Source organism: Musca autumnalis, unplaced genomic scaffold (assembly GCF_047663935.1).
Source record: "Musca autumnalis isolate F117 unplaced genomic scaffold, ASM4766393v1 scaffold_1, whole genome shotgun sequence".
Lineage (NCBI taxonomy): Eukaryota > Metazoa > Arthropoda > Insecta > Diptera > Muscidae > Musca > Musca autumnalis.
This window is the reverse complement of record NW_027411644.1, coordinates 194,618,072-194,643,849: the sequence shown is the minus strand read 5'-3', so window position 1 is coordinate 194,643,849 and position 25,778 is coordinate 194,618,072. Positions and strand designations below refer to the sequence as shown.

At 33.6% G+C, this 25,778-nt stretch overlaps 1 protein-coding gene across 19 annotated transcripts in view; it reads right to left on the bottom strand.

Moving 5' to 3' along the window:
* The window catches only part of cnc (NFE2 like bZIP transcription factor cap-n-collar), a 258,184-nt gene that overhangs the window by 61,034 nt on the left and 171,372 nt on the right, over positions 1 to 25,778 (bottom strand). Inside the window, exon 1 of one of the 19 annotated variants that reach the window (XM_073959464.1) lies at positions 4,663 to 5,558. The exons of the other annotated variants lie outside the window; for them this stretch is intronic. The gene's annotated coding sequence lies outside the window, so the exon portion shown is untranslated. Of the gene's footprint in view, positions 1 to 4,662; positions 5,559 to 25,778 lie in introns of those variants that run through there. 19 annotated transcript variants of the gene reach the window in all.

The following is a 25,778-nucleotide window of genomic DNA, read 5'->3' as shown; positions in this document are numbered from 1 at the left end:
AAAGAGAATATTGTGAATGGAAGGGTGCTTCTATAGACCCTTTCTGAAAGAAATTGTGCTTCTATAGACCTTTTCTAAAAGAAATTGAGCTCCTATAGACCCTTTCTGAATGAAAGGGTGCTTCTATACACACTTTCTGAAAAAAATTGTGCTTCTATAGACCCATTCTGAAAGAAATTGTGCTTCTATACACCCTTTCTGAAAGAAAGGATACATCTATAGACCTTTTCTGCTTTTATAAACTTTTCTGAAATAAATTGTGCTTCTATAACCCTTTCTGAAAGAAAGAGTACTTCTGTAGACCCTTTCTGAAATCGAGGGTTCTTCTATAGATCCTTTCTGAAAGAATGCGTGCATCTATGGACCCTTTTTGAAAGAAACTGTGCTTTCTGAATGAAAGGGTGGTTCTATAAAACTTTGTGAAAGAATTTTTGCTTCTATAAATCCTTTCTGAAAGAAAGAGTACTTCTATGGACCCTTCCTGAAATCGAGGGTGCTGCTATAGACCCTTTCTTAAAGAAAGGGTGCTTCTGTAGACCCTTTCTTAAAAAAAGGGTGCTTCTATAGACCCTTTCTGAAAGAAAGGGTGCTTCTATAGACCCTTTCTTAAAGAAAGGGTGCTTCTATAGACCCTTTCTTAAAGAAAGGGTGCTTCTATAGACCCTTTCTTAAAGAAAGGGTGCTTCTATAGACCCTTTCTTAAAGAAAGGTTGCTTCTATAGACCCTTTCTGAAAGAAAGGGTGCTTCTATAGACCCTTTCTGAAAGAAAGAGTACTTCTATGGACCCTTCCTGAAAGAAAGGTTGCTTCTATAGCCCTTTCTGAAAGAAAGGGTGTTTCTATAGACCCTTTCTGAAAGAAAGGTTGCTTCTATAGACCCTTTCTGAAAGAAAGGTTGCTTCTATAGACCCTTTCTGAAAGAAAGGTTGCTTCTATAGACCCTTTCTGAAAAAGAGTTCTTTTATAGACCCTTTCTGAAAGAAATAGTCAACAATCGGGTCGGATTTTAATATTAGCAATATTTAGCCGATAGCCTCAGATGCTAGTGCTAAATTTTTATATAATTTTATTGTAATTTTTATTATAATAAAAATTTGAAATAGGGCCCATGGACACTTTGAGGCCCCAGTGTTAACATATTCCGATTGTACTCAAACGTTGACAACCTTAAAAATCTAACAAAACTAAAAACAGGGGGGTGGGGGAGGTGGAGCATAAAAAAATCAGACATCGATGTTTTAAAACCACCCTAGTGTTGCTGAGGAGGTACCTGAAGGAATACACCGCATTGTCCATTTTGTAAGTGAGTCTTATTTTGGGAGTCATTCCCTTCGATAGATAATTTAGAGCTTTTGGGCCATTATATAAGGAAGCATGAACTTACCCACGAAACTCATAATATCGCTGTAAACAGAACCACAAGGAGTAACTTCGACAAAAAAATTCCAAAGGATCCTCGAACAGACCTTAAACTGAACTGAAAATTCTGAATTTTTATGTGTGACGCAGGTATCCTAAGGATTGGATCGATATAGCCATTTTCGAACTTAATCTAAGTATGGATCGTGTGGTGTGTTTATGGCATATCACGCGTACCATGTTAGCGAATATTTTTGAACTTTAGTGGGGGAGATGCCGGAAGGAGTGGACCGATAAGTACCATCTTCGAACTTTGTCTAAAATGTTAAGAAGTATTACGATATGCACAATTTGGAACAACCCAGTATTCATTTCAAAAGTTGTCGTGAGCACCAGCTACTTCACCTGGGGACCGTTTGGGCCTTTTAAAGCTTTCGGGCTATCTGAGGAAGTATGGACTTGCCTCTTAAAACATTTATACCGTCGAAATTGGGGCAGCGAATGCAAGTTGTTGCAAACAAATCTAAGCGATCGGAGAGCAGGTCTTAAATTGCAGCTTTCCGAAATTTTGTGTAAGAGGTACCCGAGTGGGCATATATAGTATATATTCAAAGCTGATTTATGTCTGGAAGAAATATCACAACGTGAAGTTTGGAGACAATCGTGTTTACTCCCTTCGGGAGTCTTTTGTACTCACTATTTTATCGGAAATTTTTGAAGTTGGCGGGGGAGGTGTCCGTTTTAGTGGACCGATATGGCCCATTTTTGAACTTGATCTAAGTTTGAACAAAATATTAGGTCCCATCTTGGACCAAGTAGGTTTATCTGTTTGAGAACTATTGTGCGCTCCAGCCAGCTGGACAGATGGACGGACATGGCCAAATCGGCTGCAAATTGTCCGAAACGGATTTCGTCCAAACATACTTGAGATCTAAACCATTATTTTAGTGAAACACATTTTCATCATATCAAAGTGTATGTACCCTCTTTAGCCTAAAGGCTGAGGCTATAAAAAAATGCCTGTTTATTCCAAAAGAGCAGCAATGACTATATTCCAACCTTATACATGAGTGGATGAAATAATATGATGTGCAAAGTCTGTATCAATCAGAAAGCTCCTGCAAGAATTATCTTGCGGATTTCCTATTTTGGGTGGGGCAGTCAGGGTTTCTTGGAACATTGTGCCCAATATCTCAGAAAGTATGGAATTGCGCAAGAAAACAATTGTATCGTCGTAAAGGGAGCCACATAGACAACCTGTTGAAACAAATTCAAGGCTATCCGAGAGGAGCTCTTAAACTTCACTTTATCCGAATTTTGTGTGGGAGTTACCCGAAGGAGTGGACCGATATAGTCCATATTTCAACCTGAAACATGACTGGATGAAATAATATGATGTGCAAAGTCTGTATCAATCAGAAACTTCCTGCAAGAATTATCCTGCGGATTTGCCATTTTGGGTGCCGTCAGGGTTTCTTGGAACAGTTGGAGGAGCTCTTAAACTTCACTTTATCCGAATTTTGTGTGGGGGTAACCGAAGGAGTGAACCAATATAGTCCATATTCGAACCCAATCTATGTATATTTAATCAATCAATCAAATGTATAGACAAATTTTGAACTTTTGTGGGGGAGTTACCCGAAGGAGTGGACCGATAAGGCCCATCTTCGAACTTAAACTAACTTTAGACAAAATATTACGAATACCAAAATTGGTTCGGGGTTGGGTTGGTTGGGGTCTAAAACCGTTATTTCGATGAGGCACATTTTCGGCCGTTTCAAAGTGTATATTAGATTGGTTTTAAAAATGGATGTCCAATTTTTTTATGCAGCACCCTCCTAAAATGTTTAGTTTTGTTAAAAATTAATATTGTCAAAGTTTGAGATCAATCGGAATATGTTAACATGTGCCAATGGGGCCTCAAAGTGTCCATGGGCCTTTATATCGAATAGCTAATATTAAAATCTGACCCAATTTTAAATTTTTTTTGTAGGATTACTTGTTTAGCCACTACAAAGAACTGGTAAACTGTTTTCATCGATTGGACAATAAATGTGGTCTTAAAAATATTGGTAATTTCATTGAAAAATTCATGAATAATGAGTTTTTAGGTCTGCACAACTAGGGATAACCCCTAATATCCGTTGTAAGACACTTTACCAACGACTAATATATTTCAATATTTCATTTAGAGATGGGCAAATCTAGTTCCATATAGTTCCGACATCGATACAATGTTCGTGTTTCTTCCCTTCTTAATACTTCCGAGACCGATATCCTCTACAAAATCTTCTATAAATCTTCTATAAAATTTTCTTTAGTCCCTTTTCGAATTGACTTGCCGTTTACAAGCAAAACCCTGAAAACCTAAAAATGAGAACTTTGAACGCGATTTATTTAAAAATCACTGCAGCGATTTCTTGTTTTTGGATTTTTCTGATCTATTAACATTGCTGTTCCAAAATCCGCAAAAACTTCCGAGGTGTGAGCGGTTTACATTTAAAGTTAGTTAAGGTGCACCCTTATAAGAATGCGGTACAGTCAGTACATTGTCCCAATTTGAACTTCTATATCTCAAAAATGGTAAAACCTACGAAAATACCATTCAATCTTGTAGAGAATTTTCACTGCTACAACATTTTCTTCAGTGTCATTTCGATAGGACTTGCGGTTTCCCAGTGAAAACCTAAAATAGCCCTAAAAATGCGAAATTTGACAGCGTTTTTTTGAAAATCCTAGCGGCGCTTTTTTTTGTTTTTTGATTTTTCTCATCTCTTAATATTGTAGATTCAGAATCCGCAAAAACTTCCCAGGTGTTAGCACCTTTCATTTAAAGTTAGTTAAGGCGCACCCTGTGTAATTATATGGGTCTCGGAATTTACAGTTCTTTTGTGTTTTCATTGTTTTGATCTTGGGTGTTGATACATACAAACATCTCGTTTTTTGGTGGATGAACTTGATAGTTCTGGAACTACATAACTCTTATTTCATTGCTCAGTTTCTAACAGAAGCTTTAAGGAGAAGAAACAGGAGAATTCCTTTACCAGTTTTTGAATTTATCAGTCCCTTTATTTTATTTCCCAACTTTATGAAATATTACTTGATAAAATTGGTCCCGGATTTCTATAACCTAGGTGTATTTTGTAATTCTAAGTGAACAATATGTCTATGACAAGGTTCCTCTAGGTCTCAAAGTTGCTATTCCACATTGTCTTTTATGGACTGGGTTTTAAATATTTGAAAAATAATTCCAAAATTTATGTTTTACATTTTACAAATTTGGAAATTAAAAATGTTACAAACCTTTTTTTTATTCGTATTGAATTAATCCAATATTAAGTTATGAAATGTTGACTGGCAAATGTAGAGTGAAAAACACGAAGATGGTTGAAGATGCTGCTACTTATTTTGTTGTAGAAAATAATAGACTATAACAACAATTATTTTTTGTATTAAATTGTAGTTTATATGACGTTGAAGTTTTCACAACACTGGTTTTATTAAATCGTTACACAGAGTCGTAGAAAGAGAGGAAGAAAAAGATGTCACATATTTTTTGCTATTAGGCAATTATTTTTTTTGTAATCTTTGATAATTTACCATTGTTAATTATTTTTGTAGTGACTGTTTTGTTCACAAATTTGGGCCACACTTTATTTGCAATTGGTTTTTTTTTCATATAGTATTATTTAATAATATTAAATATGTTGTAATAATTTTGTGCAGACTTTCACTTGGTTTTTTTTTCAATACATTTGGGAAATCTGTGCCCATGAATAATTTTTAGGCGAATAGTTTGGGGTGTTTTTGGTAATTAATTTTTGGTAACAATTTTCTTTATTATTGTTGTGTGTAGTTTTCCGTTTAAATACAATTGGAATTGTTATATAATATGTGGTGTTCTTTTATTTTTGAAAACTTTTTTGCATTTTTCTCACAAAATCACTTTGAAACAGGTGTTTGTTTTTTTGGAAATATTTGTTTGCAAATATTATTTTTGTTTAGATGATTTTGTAAAAAATTCTATATTTTTTAATGCACACAAAAATGAATTTCCATTTTTTTCTGTCTTAGGCCAAAGCCATTAAAATTCCGCCGTCATGCACCGGGAGTGTGTAAAGCGCGTCTTGAATCGTTCAACGTATGTTTGAAGTATAAAAATTCAAATTCGATTCTAAATTATTGGGCTATTCTCATTCATGGAGCCCATAAATGGCTGCCGTTTTAAGATTTCCTCATAAAAAAGCCACAACACATCTGGTTTAACAAACAGAGAAGGCATTCACAGCTTCTTTCTCGCTCACACTTGGGCTGAGTTTCGGATAATATCCCCACAACAAAACAACATGGTGTGGTTATCCAAAAAACCAACAACAATTAAGCATATTGGCTATTTGATGAATGTGTGTGTGTGTGAGTTTATATAAAAGCATCACTGAGAGTCAAGAGTAGAGTACATAACTGGATATGATGAGAGTTGCTCAGGCGCACAGTTAACTCTCAAGTCAAGCCAACAAACACAACACCACATTAACCAGGGTATGAAAAAGAGGCGGAGCTAAAATGTCTATGGCTTTGCCTTTTTTCCTGATGGTGTTGTTGTTTTTTGGGCTCTCAGAGACCATACCGAAAAAAATCCACATAAAGGTGGTTAGAGTTGTTTTATTTTTCCGTGCTCTTATTTGACTCTGGATGAAGTCTGACTTGTTTTTTCCGCCACTGGGGTTTTTTTATTGTTTGGCTTGGGGTTTTGGGTTCATTCGCACCATTTACGTTAATTTTTTTGCTTTCAAATTTTTTTGGATTGCGCCGTCGCCTTACAACTGCTGCTGCTGTTGGGTGCCTTGACTGCCTGGCGTTGGTGGTTGTTGGCATTGTTTCAATTTGAAAATTTGTTGTTTTTTTAGTTCTTTGTTATTCTGGTTCGTGTTGTTGTATATTTTCCAACATGGTCGTTTGAACGGTTGCTTGGATTTGATATGGTTTATAAAATGTAGATATAGTTTTTTCTTCGCATAGAACAGGTTTCATGTTGTAACATTTGTTTGTTGTTGTTGGCATTTGACAGGTTTTTTTTTGGAAGTAGAGAATTTTCTTGAAGGTGTGCTGCTGGAATAGCCTCAAATATGATTATTGAAGCTGGCTAGCCAACCAGCCCAACATGAATGAATTTCAATGGGTAACGTGGAAATGTTATTAAAATTATTTGTAAAGGGGGCAAGGCAAATTTATCCACGTTGCTTGGATAAGTGTTAATATATTATAAATTTGTATTTGGACATATTCAAAGTTAATTGGATAATTCGGATAACATTTTGTCAAAAATCATTGGATAGTGTGGACAAATTATCCAAGTTATTTGGATGATGTTAAAATGTTATCCAAATTATTGCGATAACATTAAAATGTCATCCACGCTTGAATAACATTAACATTTTATACAAGCTATTTGGACAATGTTGAAATTTTATCCAAATTATTGGATAAGAGTAAATCATTAGTCAAGTTATTTGGATAACGTTAAAATGTCTAAAATATTGGGATAACTTAAAAATGTCATCCACGTTTTTTGGATAAGAGTAAAATATTATCCAAATTATTTGGATAACGTTAAAATATTATCTAAATTATTGGGATAACTTTAAAATGTCATCCACGTTTCTTGGATAAGAGTAAAATATTATCCAAGCTATTTGGATAATGTTGAAATTTTATCCAAATTATTGGAAAAGAGTAAATCATTAGTCAAGTTATTTGGATAACGTTAAAATATTATCCAAAATATTGGGATAACTTTAAAATGTCATACACGTTTTTTGGATAAGAGTAAAATATTATCCAAATTATTTGGAAAACGTTAAAATTTTATTCAAATTTTTGGGATAACTTTAAAATGTCATCCACGTTTTTTGGATAAGAGTAAAACATTATCAAAATTATTTGGAAAACGTTAAAAATTTATTCAAATTTTTGGGATAACTTTAAAATGTCATCCACGTTTTTTGGATACGAGTAAAATAGTATCCATGTTATTTGGATAAAGTGGAAAATTTATCCAAGTTATCTGAATAATGTTACAATTTTATCAAAATTATTGAGATAACTTAAAAACGAGCGCTACGTTTGTACGATAAGAATAAAGTGTTATCCAAGTCATTTGGATAATGTGGAAAATGTGTCCAAGTTATTTGGATAGCTTTAAATGTTTAAACGTTTGTTAGATAAGAGTAAAATATTATCCAACTTATAGGGATAATGTGGAAAATGTATCCAAGTTAATTGGATACCTTTAAATGTCTTCCCCATTTGTTGGATAAGAGTAAAATATTATCCACTTTATTGGATAATGTGAAAAATGTGTCCAATTTATTTGGATTACTTTAAAATGTCATTTACGCTTGTTGGATAAGAGTAAAATATTATCCATGTTATTGGATAATGTGAAAAATGTGTCCAATTTACTTGGATAACTTTAAAATGCCATTTACGCTTGTTGGATAAGAGTAAAATATTATCCATGTTATTGGATAATGTGAAAAAGTTGTCCAATTTATTTGGATAACTTTAAAATGTCGTCCACGTTTGATGGATAACGTTAAAATGTTAACCAAATAATTAGGGGATCTTTAAAATGTCATCTATTTTTTTGGATGAGACTAAGATATTATCCAAGTTTTTGGATAATGTGAAAAAGTCCAAGTTATTTGGATAACGTTAAAATTTTTTCAAAATAACATTTACATTTTATCCAAATTATTTGATAACTTTAAAATGTGATCTACATTGTGCATAAGACTAAAACATTATCCAAGTTGTTTGGATAATGTGAAAAATGTATCCAAGCTGTTTGGATAACGTTAAAATGTATTAAAATGTTTGGCATAACTTTAAGATATCATCTACGATTGTTGGACAAGAGTAAAATATTGTCCATGTTATTTGGATAACTATAAAATTGTATCCCAATTACTCGAATAACTTTAAAATGTCATATACGTTTGTTGGATAATAGTAAAATGTTATCCAATTTGTTTGGATAACATTTACTTTTTATCCAAATTATTTTGATAACTTTAAAATGTCATCTACATTCTTGGATAAGAGTAAAACATTATCCAAGTTGTTTGGATAATGTGAACAATTTATCCAATATCCAATAACGTTAAAATGTATTCAAATTTTTGGTATAACTTTAAAATGCCATCTACGATTGTTGGACAAGAGTAAAATATTATCCATGTTATTTGGACAAGGTGGAAAAATTAACCATGTTATTTGGATAACTATAAAATTTTGTCCCAATTACGCGGATAACTTTAAAATGTCATCTACCTTTGTTGGATAAAAGCAAAATATCCAGAATTTCTAGCTAATGTGGAAATTTTATCCAAGTTATATCGATGTAGGTTTTTGGGTGAGAGTAAAATATTATCCAAGTTATTTTGACAATTTTAAAATGTCATCCACGTTTGTTGGATAACAATAAATTTTATCGAAATTACTGGGATAACTTAAAATGTCATCCACGCTTGTTAGATAAAGAGTAAAGTATTATCCAAGTTATTTGGATAAAGTGAAAAATTATTTGGATAACGTTAATTTTTTTCCAAATTATTGGGATAACTTTAAAATGTCATCCACGTTTGTTGGATAACGTTAATAAGTTATCCAAATTACTAGGATAACTTTAAAATGGCACCTAAGGTGTTTGGATAAAGTAAAAAAAATATCCATGTTATTTAATGTTAGAATTTCATCAACATTACTACACCATTTTCACATGTAATTCTAAGAATTTCAGTTGTTATTTGATTATTTCATTTGAAATTCGAAACATTTCACTTGTTATTTGAGAATTCCAATTAAATTTCGAATTTTTTCATTTGTAATTTGAATTTGTTCATTTGTAATTCGAATTATTTCCTTTGTAATTCGAATTTTTCTATTTTCTTCATTTAAAATTCCAAATGAAAAACTTCGATTTATAAATAGAAAAATTCAAATTACAAATGAAATAATTCGAATTACAAGTAGAAAAATTCAAATTACATATGAAATAATACGAATTTTAAATGGAATTCTCAAATTACTAATGAAATAATAAAAAAACAGTAGTGGGTATATGATTTTGATTATTCTGACTCAATTGTGCGGTCAACAGATTTAGGAGGATACAGAAAATTTCTCGTTCTGTTTAATTTTCTGGTCACTCTTATTGACCTGTTTATCGACACCGAGTCAGCGGTTAAGAGAACTGATGAGGAAGTTTGGCTGCTTCCGAAACTATAGTATTCTCTGCCTCCGCTCGTAGTAATCAATTTCATTATCCACTGTTAAACATTTTGTTTCTTCAAATTTTGAAGCAACAAAATATGGACTATAGCTGAAATAAATACACAACAAGTAATGAAATAATTCGAAATAATTCGAAATTTCAAATTAAATAATCAAATTACAAATGAAATAATTCGAAATTCAATTGGAATTCTCAAATTACAATTGAAATCTTTCGAATTACAACTGAAATTATTCCAATTACATGTGAAAATGGTGTAGACAAAACTATAAAATTTCATCAACGTTGTAGGATCAGACTCAAATATTATCCGAGTTATTTGGATAATGTGGTAAATGTATCCGAATTGTTTAGATAACACTGAAATTTTATCCAAATTACTGGGATAACTTTAAATGTCATCTAGGTTTTTTGACGAGAGTAAAATATTATCCAAGTTATTTGGATAAGGTTGAAAATTTATCTAAGTCATTTTGATAAATTTAAAATATCTTCTACATTTGTTAGATAAGAGTAAAATGTTATCCAAGTTATTTGGATAATTTTAAAACTTTTACAAGTTACTGGGATAACTTTAAAATGTCATCTAAGTTTGTTGGGTGCGAGTAAAATGGTATCCAAGTTGTTTTGATAATGTCGACACTTTATCCAAGCTATTTTGATAATGTGGAAAATGTATCCAAAATATTTGGATAACGTTAACATTTTATCGAAATTATTGGGATAACTTAAAATGACATCTATGTGTGTTGGATAAAAATAAAATATTATTTGGATAATGTAGATAAATTGTGCAAGTTTTCGTTAACATTTTATCAACATTTTTGGGATAACATGAAAATATCATAAGTGGAAATGTTATCCGAGTTATGACTTTTAAAATAGAGTGTAGATTATCGATTATTTGCCAGCTATAAGTCTGGGCTCAACTTCGGTCAGGATAGTGTTTAACAAAAATGTATGGCGTTAAAAACTTGGGTTTGGGCGTCGGGTTAGTAACCCACCCCTAGAAAAAACAGCATACTATGAAAAAACGAAAGAAAAGAAAAACAACCCCCTCTAAAGTTGACGAAACCCGCAAACGTTTTAAGGACCATGATCTGCGAATCTACACCTGGAATGTTCGCACTCTTTATAGAGAAAGTGCAGTCTTCGCATTGGCTGACGTACTTGAAAAGTACAAGGCCGATATTACTGCCATACAGGAAATACGATGGATTGGGAAAGGCGTCACAACAACACCTAAAGCTGACGCACTGTATTATAGCTGCCATGACGTAAAGCATGAGTTTGGTGCGGATTTGTAGTTAGTCGGAGACTAAAACATCTGGTATCCGCTTCACCCCAGTGAATGAAAGACTTGCTGCAATTCGAATAAAAGCTAAATTCTTCAACATCAGCTTTATTTGCGCTCATGCTCCCACTGAAGAAAAGGACGAACAGACCAAAGATATATTTTACGAGCGCTTAGAAGAAACATATGACAGTTGCCCTGCCCATGACATTAAAATCATTCTAGGCTATTTTAATGCCAAAATTGGAAAGGAAAATATCTTTGGCCCAACAGTCGGGAAATTCAGCCTCAACATTGAAACATCTGACAATGGTATGAGGCTGATAGACTTAGCAGCTGCAAAAAACATGGTAGTTAGCAGTACCAGATTTAATCATCTCGATATTCATAAGGGCACCTGGCTGTCTCCAGATCAGAAAACAAGAAATCAAATTGATCATGTTGTGATAGATGGAAGACATTCATCGATCGTGTTGGATGTACGATCGTTCCGAGGCGCAAACATTGATTCGGACCACTACCTTGTTGCAGCAAAGGTACGCACCCGCTTAAACGTAGCAAACAAAGTACGAACAGACACAACACGAAAGTTAGACATCGGTAAGCTGCAATCACAGCACACAGCATATTCCACTCAACTAGCCCAATTGCTTAATCAAAGCACTCCTCATCCCGATAACATATCAGTGCAATGGCAAAGCATTGCCCACTCCATGAAAACAGCCGCAAAATCCATACTTGGATACCAGAGGCCTCCACCAAGGAATCCATGGTATGATCAGGAGTGTCGTGCTGCCACCGAAGAGAAAAATGCGGCATATAGGGATACTTTACAATCCGTAGCAACGCGTAGCGCACGAGAGAGGTACAGGGAGAAAAGGTGAGATGAGAAACGTCTTTTCCGCAGGAAAAAGAGAGAGATGGAAAAGCGGGAGTGTGAAAAAATCGAGATGCACAGGAGCCAGAATGAAGTCCGAAAATTCTACCAAAGAGTCAAACATCAAATAGCAGCGAAGACGACGAAGATACCACAGTCCCAATCCCAGAAGATGGTATTGAATGTATTAATGGCTTACCAGCCGAGCTGTTCAAAATCGGAGGCGACACGCTGATAAGGTGTATTCATCAGCTAGTTAGCACCATCTGGCAGGAAGAACGAGTACCCGACGATTGGAACCTGAGTATCCTGTGCCCGTCCACAAGAAGGGAGATAAGACTGTATGCTCTAACTATAGGGGCATAAGTCTACTCCCTATTGCCTACAAGATCGTGTCAGGGATATTGTGCGAACGACTAAAGCCTATGGTCAACGAGATAATTGCACCATATCAATGCGGCTTTAGACCTGGCAAGTCCACCATTAACCAGATATTTACCCTGCGGCAAATCCTGGAGAAGACCCAAGAGATGCAGATCGACACCTACCACCTTTTTGTCGATTATAAAGCAGCCTTCAACAGCCCGCTGCGTTCAAAGGTGTTCCAAGCCATGTCTGAATTTGGTATCCCCGCAAAGCTCATCCGGCTTTGCATAATGACTTTAACTGACACGAGGTCCTCAGTTAAAATATGAAAGAACCTCTCCGAAGAGTTTGGTACCAAACGAGGTTTCAGACAAGCAGACAGCCTTTAGTGTGATCACTTTAACATCCTGCTGGAAAAGGTTATACGAGAGGCAAACGTCAAAAGAAGTGGCACAATCTACACCAATAGTCACATGTTACTTGCTTATGCTGATGATATAGACATGATAGGCCGATCAGTAAAAGAAGTAACTGATACCTTTATGAAGGTCGAAGGAGAATCTGCTAAAGTGGGCCTGGCGATAAACGGAGAGAAGACCAAGTTGATGGTGTCGACGCGCAATGCGTCCATTGAGCTCGGACCGACTGTGGAAGTTGGTTCCTATAATATTGAGGTAGTAAAAGACTTCGTCTACCTCGGCACCTCCGTAAACACAACAAACGACATCAGTTGTGAAATAAAAAGAAGAATTGTATTGGCCCACAGATGCTACTTTGGTTTAAGTAAGCAGTTTAAAAACAAAGCCACATCTCGTCAAACAAAAATAACGCTCTACAAAACACTGATACTACCCGTGCTGATGTATGGCTCCGAAGCCTGGGTACTTGCGCAAGCAGACATGGCAGTGCTTGGTGTGTTTGAGAGAAAAATTCTTCGAAAGATCTACGGACCAATCTGCGTTGACGGTGAACATCGACGTCGCATGAACCACGAGCTGTATCTGCTGTACAACGACATCAATATTGTTAAACGTATCAAGATGCAGCGATTGCGTTGGCTAGGCCATATCATAAGAATGAGCGATGATGACCCCGCTAAAAAGGTGTATAAATACGGACCGCTTGGAGGTGCACGCAGAATTGGCAGGCCAAGGAATAGATGGCGCAAACAAGTGGATGATGAGATGAAAAGGCGCGGTATTCCAGAAAGCGAAGCAAGTAGTTCGGCCTATAGAACAAATGTTCTGTAATGGGCCAGCTAAGTAAGTAAGTAATAAAAAATATCACATCAAATATTCATCACAAATGTTGTTAAACTTTGCCTTTTCAGATACCTGCACTTTCGTGGTTTATTTCAATCTTTGCATTTATGTGAAAGGTAAAACGTTGATACAAATTTAGTAGGTTTGTATGTCAACAATGAACTTGCGTAAACTCCAAAATGTTATGACTATTTATATTTTTTGTATTACAAGAGCAAAACTGCATGGCAATAAAAGGTATTTTGACTAATCAGAGTGACAGTGAAAAATTTTCAACTATTTTTGCTTTCATTGTAAATTGTGGGTCACTGTGACAGTTATGTCTGTGAATTTGTATGTAATGCAATATTTTGCAGTCTGTTTTGATTAAAAAAATATATGTCAATTTTGTTACACCTGCCATGAGGAAATTGTAATATATTTCATACCAACTAATTGAGATTTATATTATACAAATTAATTATTGGAAATTAAAGGTAATCTCCAATCTACTTTTATATTTTTAGAAAAACCTACCAACAAATTTTACATCCTTTAGTTTCACATTAGACTCAACACTTTCTGTAGACAAAAATTTTTTTATTCGTTGATCTTTTTTAAATAAAATTTCAGCCGAGTTCATTTACCGCTCAATTGTCAACTAAAGTTTTTAAAATATTTTGAGTTTTTTTATTTCAAAAATAATTAAAGCAGTCAGTAGTACTCCACCCTCTATAACAAGACAAGACGAAAACAAAAATTCAGACATCAAAAGTTTCAACATCAACATGTGAACAACATTGTTGTTGTCATAGCTTGTTGTTTGGATTATTACTTTGATTGTTGCCGTTTGCTGGTGCTGTTACTACAGCTACTACAACTGGCTAATGATGATGAGGGCATAATTTTATAAAATAGATTCATTCGAAGTAGTCATCATCATCATAACCAGCAAATTCACGCCAAACAAAACATGAAATTTCAACACTCATCTAGTCTAGTCTTCAAAAAAAAAAAGTAAAGTTGTTGCGATTCAGTCAGTCATCTATTTTGACCACCGTCATCTACATTGTTTGACATTTACTCTCTCTATATTCTCACTTTAGCGACGTCATCTACATTTTGGATGGACTCTAGCTAGCTCTCTTTAGGTCAAGAACTTTATTAAAGTCATCCACATTCAAAAAAAAAAAAAAAAACTAAAAATAAAAACTGTAGTAGTTGATGATTTGTAATTTGAAATCGTAAAATTCATTCACAACACCATTTTTGCCGCTTTGGCTGTTTCGGTTTTATTCAACATCATCGTCATCATCATGTTCGGCAAGTTTTGAAAATGAAATCGATATGTTAAAATGTTTTTAATTATCATAATTCTGCTTAAGATGGAAGTAACAACAAACCAACCAACAAGTGTCTATTTGAGATGAAATTAATAGCTTGTTAAAAGGCGGAGATTTTGAACTATTCGTTGATGGGGGATGGAACTTAATTGCATGATCAGTTCAAGAGTATTTAGTGGAAGTGAATATCATGTGATTGGAGTTGCACAAAACTGCTGCTTTTCTATTTCTATTTTGGTTAATTTCTAAAAAGTGCACTGGCATTATAAAGTCCTGCTCGATTGGATTTTTAACTTTGTTATGGGACCTTCTTCTTATTGCCAGTCCAGAGAACGAAGTGTCGATCACTGTACCTCTCTGTTTACACTGTGCAACAAAATGGAGATGAAAGTCTGGGGCACGGAAAATTCCTCTAGAGGAAGAAAGGCCTTGGTGGGTATATTAAGAACCCCGAAGGACAGATCCGCCATGAGTCGAGACTAGAGACCCTGTAAGCCATCAGGAATTTGCGTTATATCTTTGTTTACTGTAAATGCACAAAACGACCACGAAAACGCGACAAAATCAATTAGTTGTAAATGAGAGCCGTTACTAAAATTTTCTGAGCGATATTTTTGCAGAACATTTCGAAGCTAAAAAACGACATCTTGTGGTACTTTTATAGCGGCTCTTAAAATAAAGGACGAAAAGGACATTGAAGGAAGCGTGTTAGAAGGTAGAAGTGCTCTACGAAAATAATCCTCATTCGATTTGACTGCAGACATGCCATCTCAAAAATTAGCTAAAGCAACAATGAACAAAGATATATCGCTAATTCCTGATGGCTTACAGGGTCTCTAGCAAAAACTTCATCATGCCATAACGCGGAAGTTCGACTCACGGCGGATCTGTCCTTCGGGGTTCTTAATATACTCACCAAGGGCTTTTATTTCCAAAAGGAATTATCTCTGCCCAAAATTTGTGTTCACAGTGTTATTTTCAAAATATTACTTCAAGGAATTCTGCAGTTTTCTATGAAAACTACATAAGTCTGAGTATCAAAATTTTCAGGAGAGCGAAAACTATGTTTTTGTCATATTTGCTACATGTCCATGATTTTGTTTTGGGTTTTCCTTGCATATTCATAGGGGATGCCAAAAAAACAATTTCTCGACAATGACGCTGAAACCTTTCAAATTTCCGAAAATAGGGAGGAACTGCGACGTTTATACGTGGACCTATACTGACATATTATAATAATAATTGTTTCACAAACATCCCAGACGGGACAAGGGAGACTTCTCTCATACCGATGAATGCACCCCGATTCATATTAGCTCAATGATGTGGGACCTACTTTTTATCGCCGAGACCGAACGGCGTGTCTAACACACCACTTGTAGAGAAGTTCAGCATGGCTGATATACTCAGGAGATGTCGCAAAAATTGCAGAGGGGTATTTTGCCAGTGTTGAAAATTTGATGTTGCCTGGCCTGACCTGGGAATCGAACCCACGACTTTCTGCGTCCAAGGCGGGAGTGCATACCATTGCACCACAGTGACGCCCAACTGACATACTTACATATTTCTGGTGAAAATTGTTATACCCCCAACGGAGACTAAATACCATTTCAGCCATTTCGGTGGGATATTGAGGACACAATCTTCAAAATATCGAAAATCGATAGGTACCATTCTATGGGGGCTATATGATAACGTGGACCTATACCGACAAATTTCATTAAATTGTCATCGGTCAACCCTTTACCGGCCCACACATTTCCTGTAGCATTGAAATAATGGTTATAGACCCCAATGACGAAATTCGTTTCAGACAATTTGGAATGGATTTAGCCCTGTACGTCAGGGTACCTCCCACACAAAATTTCGGAAAAGTGCACTTTAAGACGTGTTCTCGAATCGCTTTGATTTGTGTGTAACAACTTGTATTCGATACCCACATTACGGCGGTACAAATTTAAGGGCTAAATCCATACTTCCTGAGAAAATGGCCCGAAAGCTTTAAAAACTCCTACCGCCACCATGTGTTGGCTGGTGCCCAAAATTTTAATATCGTAATACTTCTGCAAGTCTTAGGCAAAGATCGAAGATGGTACCTATCGGACTATCCCTGCCGGTACCTCCCCCACTAAAATTCAAACATATTAGCTAACAAGGTACACGGAATATCTCATAAACGGAGAAACCGATTTGGTCAACATTTTTGTTTATGTTCGAGAATCCTTAGGAAATTTTTACCGAAGGTGTTCCTTGTGGTCCCGTCTACAAAGATTTTATGTTATTCGTGGGCAAGATCATGTTTCCTGATATAATGTTTCTAAATTATACGGTAACCAACGTCAGCGATATACATTAGCCTGTGCGAATCTTGAACTCCTTTTTCCCTAAAAAATATGTATTAGGGGGTTTTCAGAACTGTGGAAATGAAAATATTATCCACGTGATCGGGATAACTTAAAAATATTATCCTCGCTTTTTGGATAAAGTAAAAATATTATTCACGTTATTAGGATAATGTTTAATGTTATACTCGCTATTTGGATAATATTTCAATTTTATACTCGTTATTTGGATAAATATACATAAAATGTTCCATCCATGTTTTCCATCTATTATTTGGATAATTAGAAAATATTATCCTCTTTTTTTGGATAATATAAAAATATTATTCGCCTTATTTGAATAACTTAAGAATATTGTCATTGCTTTTTGGATAAAGTAAAAATATTATACAAGTTATGTGGATAAATATAAAATGTTATCCACGTTATTTGAATAACTATAAATTGTTATCCACGTTGTTACATTACAAAATATTATCCTCGTTTTTGGATAACGTAAAAATACTATCCCCGTTATTTGGATAATCTTTAAATGTTATCCACTATAAAATGTTATCCACGTTTTTGGATAATTTTAAAATATTATTCTCGTTTTTGGATAAGGTAACAAAAAGATGTGGATAGCGTAAAAATATTTTCCACATTATTTGAATATTCTTTATATGTTAATGTTTTTGGATAACTATAAAATGTTATATACGTTTTTTGAATAACTTTAAAATATTGTCCTCGTATTTGGATAAGTTAAAAAAATTATGCACGTTGTTTGGATAACTTTAAAATGCCATCCACGTGTTTTGAGTAACATGAAAATATTATCCACATTTTTTCGATAACATGATGATATTATCCTCGTTTTTAAATAACGAGACAATATTATCCATGTTTTTGGATAATTTTTAAATGTTATCCACTTCTTTTGGTAACGTGAAAACATTATCCACGTTATGTGTGTAACTTAAAAATATTATCCTCGTTTTTGAATAACGTAAAAATATTTTGTACGTTACTTGGGTAATCTTTAAATTTTTATCTTCGTGATTTGGATAACTATAAAATGTTATCCACTTTATTTGGACAACTATAAAATGTTATCAACGTTTTTTGATAAAGCGAAAATATTATTCACGTTTAAGTGGATAACTATTAATAATATCATCGTTTTTGGATAATAATTGTTCCACAAATATCCGAAACGGGACAAGGGAGACTTCTTCCTTTTTGGATAATGTGAACATATGTGTTTCCACTTTATTGGGATAATCATTTGGATAACTATAAAATGTAATCTAAGTTTTTGGGTATAACGTGAAAATATCACGTTATTTGGAGAATTAGTTACGTGAAAATATTATCCACGTTTTTGGATAAAGTTTAAATTCTATCCATGTTATTTGGGCAACTAAAAAATGTTATCCACGTTTCTCGGATATTGTAGAAATATTGTCCACGTTATTTGGATAACTTAAAATATTATCTTCGTTTTTGGATAACGTGAAAATGTTATCCACGTTATTTGGACAATCTTTAAATGTTGTCCTCGTCATTTGGATAATTAGAAAATATTATTCTTGTTTTTCTGGTTATGTGGAAATACTATCCACTTTTTATGATGATGGTGATGTTTAAATTTTATCCAAGTTATTTGGATAACTATAAAATTGTATCCAATTTTTTTTGGATTACGTGAAAATGTTATCAACGCTATTTGGATAATCTGTTAATGTTATTTTCGTCATTTGGATGACAATAAAATTTTATCCACATCTTTTCGATAACTTGAAAATATTACCAACAGTATTTGGATACTATCTTCGTTGTCTGGTTTTGATATGAATATTATGCAGACCGCATGTCTTATAGAGTCCGAGGAACAGTGGTCGAAACCACTTCTTAAGCGGCGCTAAATTAATAACTACCAGACTAATTGGGACATCTTGCTGAAATTTTGTACAAAATCGATCTGCATCTGTGGGAAATTTAGAGTGATTTCATTGAAAAAATTAATGAAATTTGGCTTTCTTAGATCGAGTTCCCCAAAACAGAAATGTCATAAAATTACTTTAATATATAACTCGATCTAAGAACGTCAAATTTCATGAAATTTTTCATCGATTTGTACCAAATAAAACAGGGTTCGTTTTAGATTACGTTTCTACAATGCTTTATTTACTTTATTACACTTATTCGGAACCGACTTTAACTATTAAGCACACAGCTTGTCTCTAGTTAACACGCATCTATTCTTTAACCGATCTGTTCACTTAAACGCTTAAAACACAACTAACTCGCCGTTGCTGGTTCCACTGTGTTTATCTCAAAATTCCCTCGTTCAAGAATCCTCTAGAACACGTCTGGCAACACCTCGAATCTGTGCAACGAACACACAGACGCACATTCGCACTAAGCGAACAACCAGACTCACATACATGGGCGAAGCTCAATACAAGTGGATAAGCACACTAATGACGTAATTACAACAACAAACAAATGCAAGAAGTAAAGAAGTAGCAAACTAAACGATAATTACATGATTATGGCAAAACAAACAAAAGCACATTAATGAAAGGTAAAGTAAGAACTAGAATGATGAAGAGAATTCTACATGGTAGTTGTTGTTGCTTGCATAAAGTAACTGCGTAATAAAACTTTACGTGACAATTAAAATTTTTAAATTAACGGAAATTAAACAAAATTAACTTAAACCTATCAGTTACATTCGTAACAGTATATATTCAGCGATTTTCCAGAGATTTTCCGAATATTTTTTAGAAATTTGCCGATTTCTCTTATAATTCCCTAGAAATTGTACCGATATTCTAAAAGTTTTTTTTAAGAATCTCTGCACATTTTCTGAAGAATATTAAGAATCTTCGTTTCGATTTCTAATCGATTTTCTAAGCGATATTTTTGTTCGGTTGTTGTCGAAAAACAAAGTGCCTGGTTATAAAATTCGCATATACATTTTTTTTATTTTTTTAAATAAATGCAACATATTATCAATCATTCAAGCTAGTGTTGATAGCTTCAACATTAGGGTAATGACTTTTTTACGACTTAATATCGCGCGATGAATTTTTACATAAGATTACATAAAATCCTAATTATAAGGTGATTCGGTGAAAACCCTCACGCACAAAATGATTTTAAAATTTGAATTTATCAGAATGATGGGCAATTTTTTTGAAGTCACTGTAAGTAGAGATATATGTAATTGAAAATAAACCTTAACTTAAACCTAAACTGATATACAATTTGTTTCTCACTGATTTTCTTTAAATCTGAGAATCATAAAATTGACAAACATTTTTATGATTCTCAGAATTAAAGAAATTTGTTTCAACAAAAATTTTGTCAATGTAGTTTGAGCGTGACCTTTTTCAATATTTGAATGGAATAAACGTTATTTTAGTCATTAGTAGGCATAAGTTTATTCCTTCATGTAAAAGGAAATATTTTTTGAGATTTTTTTTATTTCATAATTTTTTTTCAAATATATATTTTTTTAATCTATTCCCAACATACCAAAAAAGCTTGAGAATTATATTATAATAAGCTTGCCAACATAAGCCTTAAGCTTATAAAAGACTTGAGAAATCAGTTGTTAAAAGCTTATGTCATAATTGTAGAAAAATCGAAACGGAACCCTTGTTTATAAGCTTACCCTTGTAATTGTAGAACAAGCTTATGCAATTAATATTATCTTAAGCTTACCCTTGTAATAGTAAAACAAGCTTACATATATTTTTTTTTATTAAAATTTTATAAATTCAGTTCATATTTTGAGATTTAGTTATAAATTAACAAAGTGTGTAGTGTATTTTATCATTGTTATTTTTTAATTTAAATTAAGTTGATTAGTGATTTAAGTTTTCACTCTATGATATAATTAAAATAATTATATTTACAGTTACGTTTTTTGGTTATATAATTGTTTCGCATCTTTATACGATTTTTCGCGAACCGTCTTAAATGAATGTGTCGTTGGAGTTGCGGCATCTATAAAAAGTAGAAATTTAGTGATAATTTTTTCAGTTAAATTTGTAAATTGAACTTACTTTATATAGCCGTTCTTGTGCAATAGTTGTGCGCCTTGCACTCTGTATGCACGGTTTCGATTCTCAGGTCGGGCAAAAACATCATCAACATCACTCTCCAACGGTGGCAAAATATCCCTCAGCGTAATGTAGACGACATTTCCTGATCAACCATGAAAAACTTTTATACAAGTGGTGTCGTAAAACACTCCCTTCGGATTCAGCGATAACAGTTGGTCCCATATAATTAAGTCAATATGAAGCGGCGTGCACTGATTGATATGAGATAAATCACCCTATTAGGGGATGTGTATGGGAACATATGTATGAATGTCAATTATATAATTATTCAAATTTTCATCACTTTCACTTTGTTCGCATTCACTTCTACTTTCATCACAACCGCTATTTATGTCACCAATCCTGAAAACTTCTTCGGATTCGTAATTTTTTGGTTTCTAAGAATTCAACCGAACTTCTTCATTGACTTTTTTGTCTTTCAACACTTTTTATATTTCTTGGCATTGCAATTATATTTTAGCACAACACGGATATTTATTTGTTAACACAACGCAGATATACATTTAATTACATAAAAACTAAAAGATCACAAAAAAAGTTTCTACAAAAACTAATTTATCAACAAATGTCAATTAACAAAATACTTTTCAGGCAGACTTAAGAAAAGTTTGTTCATGTAATAGTATTTCAAGCATTGTGTGTGTGTGAATTTTCTATTTTTATAATATTATTCTCAAGTCCTATTACTTTTTATTTTTATTTGGTATGTTGGGTTCTATATTTCAATGGAATAAACGTTAGTTTATTTACATATTTAATAGGCAAAAGTTCATTCATCTGTGGTACAGGAAATCATTTTTGAGAAAAAATGTGGAAAAGTTATAATGCTATTCTCTCATAACTCTTGCACATTGCTGGTCGTTTAAACGCCACCAAAAATGGTTGCAAAAATTGACGTAAAAGTCGGTAATTTTCGCATATTTTTGTGGGGCATTTTGTTATAGTATTGTCTGCTATCTGTCATTCCACGCCTTTAAAGTTTCATTTGTCCTACACATTTCCACGCACTTGGTCTAAAACGCAAGCAATTAAAAAATCAACTTTTTTATAATTTTCGACTTTTGATGAAAAATTTAAATATTCCATAAAAGTTTAATCAAAAATGTTGCATTCATATTACTTCAGGGATTTGTTGGGAATGTAGTAAGAATATTTTCTCAATCAAAAACCAAAGGATTGTCACGTAAGAATACACCTATATTATCCTTCAAAATTTCGACACTTTTAAAAGAAGAGCCGATTGCAGGAAAACTATTCGTTTTAGAGAAAAATTATTTTTTAAGAAATGTTTTAAAAGTTTCAAATATATAATTTTCATACAAAATTTTAAGTTTTCTAGCAAAAAAATCTCGGCGCTATGTGGGTTAATCACAACATGATAACAACAGGAAATATTATTAGAACCTTTGAGATTAAAATCTTCCATAAATAGCGCATTAAAAGAAAAAGGTCTCTGAGTGGGATTTGTTGTGTCATTTTCAAATGAGCCAGCGCCCAAGATTTTTTATTCCGATTTTTTTTTCAGAAAAGCTAAACTTTTCTTTGATTTTTTTCAGAATTCCTTCCAAATTCGGATTCTTCACAAAATCTAAATATTCAGGCGAATTTTCCAGAATTTTTTTCCGATTTACTTCAGATTTTTTATAATTTCCTTAGAAAAATCTTTCCGAATTCGGTGACCATGTCCGTACAACTTTCGTACCGACATCGGTGACCACGTCCATACAACTTTCGGAAATTGGAAATTTTTTCATATATTCTGTCCGAATTCGGCGAAAAAATTTTAGCTGGGTACATACAAGACCAACATTATTATAATTTTCATACAAATAATAAAATACTTTCTTAGTATATAAAATATAAATTGCAAAAAATCTGTTCTATAAATATTTGTCTTTTTTCACTCCTTCCTCGAATTATTTCAATCCCTCATTTTGTTTAGTTATAGGTAGGTCAACAATCCATCTAAAATGTGCAGGTACCACCACATTTTTTCATAATATTAAACCAACAGAAAACAGAACGTGTTTTCTTGTTCTGCTCTAGCAGCTAGTCCTGTTTGCCACTTCAATGGCCACAAAAAAGGCAACAGCAGCAGCAGCATATGACTGCATTCTGTTTGTGCATTTTTTTACTTGGTCATCATTACATTACAAAATTTCATCAAAAATTCATAATTTCATTTTTATTTTGTTTGCTCAGAAAAACGGAGTGAAGAAAAAAAGAGTATAGAAATTATTAAAAATGTTGCAACATAATGTTTGCCCAGCCAGACACCAGCTAGCCCATATCATTTACATTAGTTTTCAGTTTTCATTCTGCTGGTTATTACAAGGGGGTATTTAGGTGGCGGCAGCGATGGCAGGCGGTTGTAATCATCAATGGTTTCGATCTTCAGTTTTTCGGTTTTATAGATAGACATGTGGTCGTCTCGGTGAACGGCGGCTAGCTTCATTGTTCCAGATAATTGGGAGCGTTTTTCGTTTGTGGAGATATGCACAATGTACATACATATGTACTCAAGTAGTTCTTTTTTAGATTAAAATCTATCTATAAATGGTGGTAGATAGGGAACTGTATGCCAATTGACCTTAACGGTAGACGGTTGGACACAATATATTTAATATTTACATTAATTTATTTACCAAAAATGTATCAACAGTGAGAAATACATCAAAAGAAAAGAAGGCAGTGTAAGCGACCTCGTCCACGCTTACCAACTCAGCGAAAGATTGTTCCGCAAGTAGCGCAGACTCATCCGACAGCGGTACAGATAGTCCTTGGGAGGATAACAATTCGACATCAACGATCAAAAGGAAGGAGACGACCTGAGCCTAATAGATTTATGAAGGCCATCATAGTAATCTAATAGCCTTCAAGAGACATCTTATGGTCAATTTCTCTAAGGCGATTCTAATCAAAATTGCTTCGAATTACAACCAATCTTTTGTTTTTAAATATTTGATTCGTAATAGAATAAAAATATCACAACAAAATTAATTTTGTGGTAGTAATTCTAATTTAAAGTTTCAATATTTTCATATTGAATATTTTTACAATATTTCTCTGAAATTTTAGAATATCATTCTTTCTGGGAAAAGTAACCCACCAAAAAAACGTTAAAATCCTTAAAATGTCATTAAACTTTAAAAAAAGAAAGAAAGAGAGAAACAACAGGCAATCAGCTTAAGTTTTTTGTTCTTGTTCAGATATAAATTTCAAAAACTTCGTCTTTTTTTCGAGTGATTTAAAACATAATTGGCAATAAGACGTTTTATTTGTTTCATAATCATAATCTTCATCATGTTGTTGTAGTATCACTGAAATTCATTTGGTCGCTGTTTGATTTTTTTGATTTGTCATTTTTTGACACTTCACAAAACCGGCTATAAAAAAAAAAACACAAAATTCAACTAGAAAAAACAACAACAATATTGATAAACAACAACGACAAACACCATCTATACTGGAGTAATAATCAAAGGTGGACAAAATTGAATCAAAATAAACGTCGTCAAGAAAAAAATAAATAAATAATAACAATCAACGATTGCTTAAAACGATCAAAAATCAACTTTGTAATAAACGAATGATAACAACAACAACAAGGTGAACTGATGATGGTGATGATGAAAATCAAAGGTATCAATGTAATCAGATTTATTGTTATGTTGGAAGGGGGTGGGGGTACAGGCAGACAGACAGACAGACCCCCTCCACAACTAAATCAATAAAGCTCAATTACATCATACGAGGGTCGGTAGAAAAATGTTGAAAATTAAACACCCTCTCTTTCAGAAAGAATCTACAGAAGTACCATTTTTTAGAAAGGGTTTATAGAAACACTCTTTCTTTAGAAAGGGTCGCGAAAAGTACGTTTTTCTTTCAGAAAGAATCCATAGAAACACGTTTTCTTTCGACAAAAAACCACAGAAGCACACTTTCTTTCTGAATGGGTCTATAGAAGAACGTTTTTTCAGAAAGAATTCTACAGAAACATCTTTTCAGAAAAGATGTATATAGAAGCTCTCTTTCTTTCAGAAAGGTCCCATAGAAGGACGTTTTATTTTAGAAATGATCTATAGCAGCACGCTTTCTTACAGAAAGTGTCTATAGAAGCACGATTTCCTTCAGAAAGGTTCCATAGAAGCACGCCTTCGTTCAGAAAGGGTTCATATAAACACCTATAAAAATGGTGTATAGAAAGAAGCACCATTTCTTTCAGAAAGGGTGTATAGAAAGAAGCACCATTTCTTTCAGAAAGGGTGTATAGAAAGAAGCACCATTTCTTTCAGAAAGGGTGTATAGAAAGAAGCACCATTTCTTTCAGAAAGGGTGTATAGAAAGAAGCACCATTTCTTTCAGAAAGGGTGTATAGAAAGAAGCACCATTTCTTTCAGAAAGGGTGTATAGAAAGAAGCACCATTTCTTTCAGAAAGGGTGTAAAGAACGAAGCACCATTTCTTTCAGAAAGGGTGTATAGAAAGAAGCACCATTTCTTTCAGAAAGGGTGTATAGAAAGAAGCACCATTTCTTTCAGAA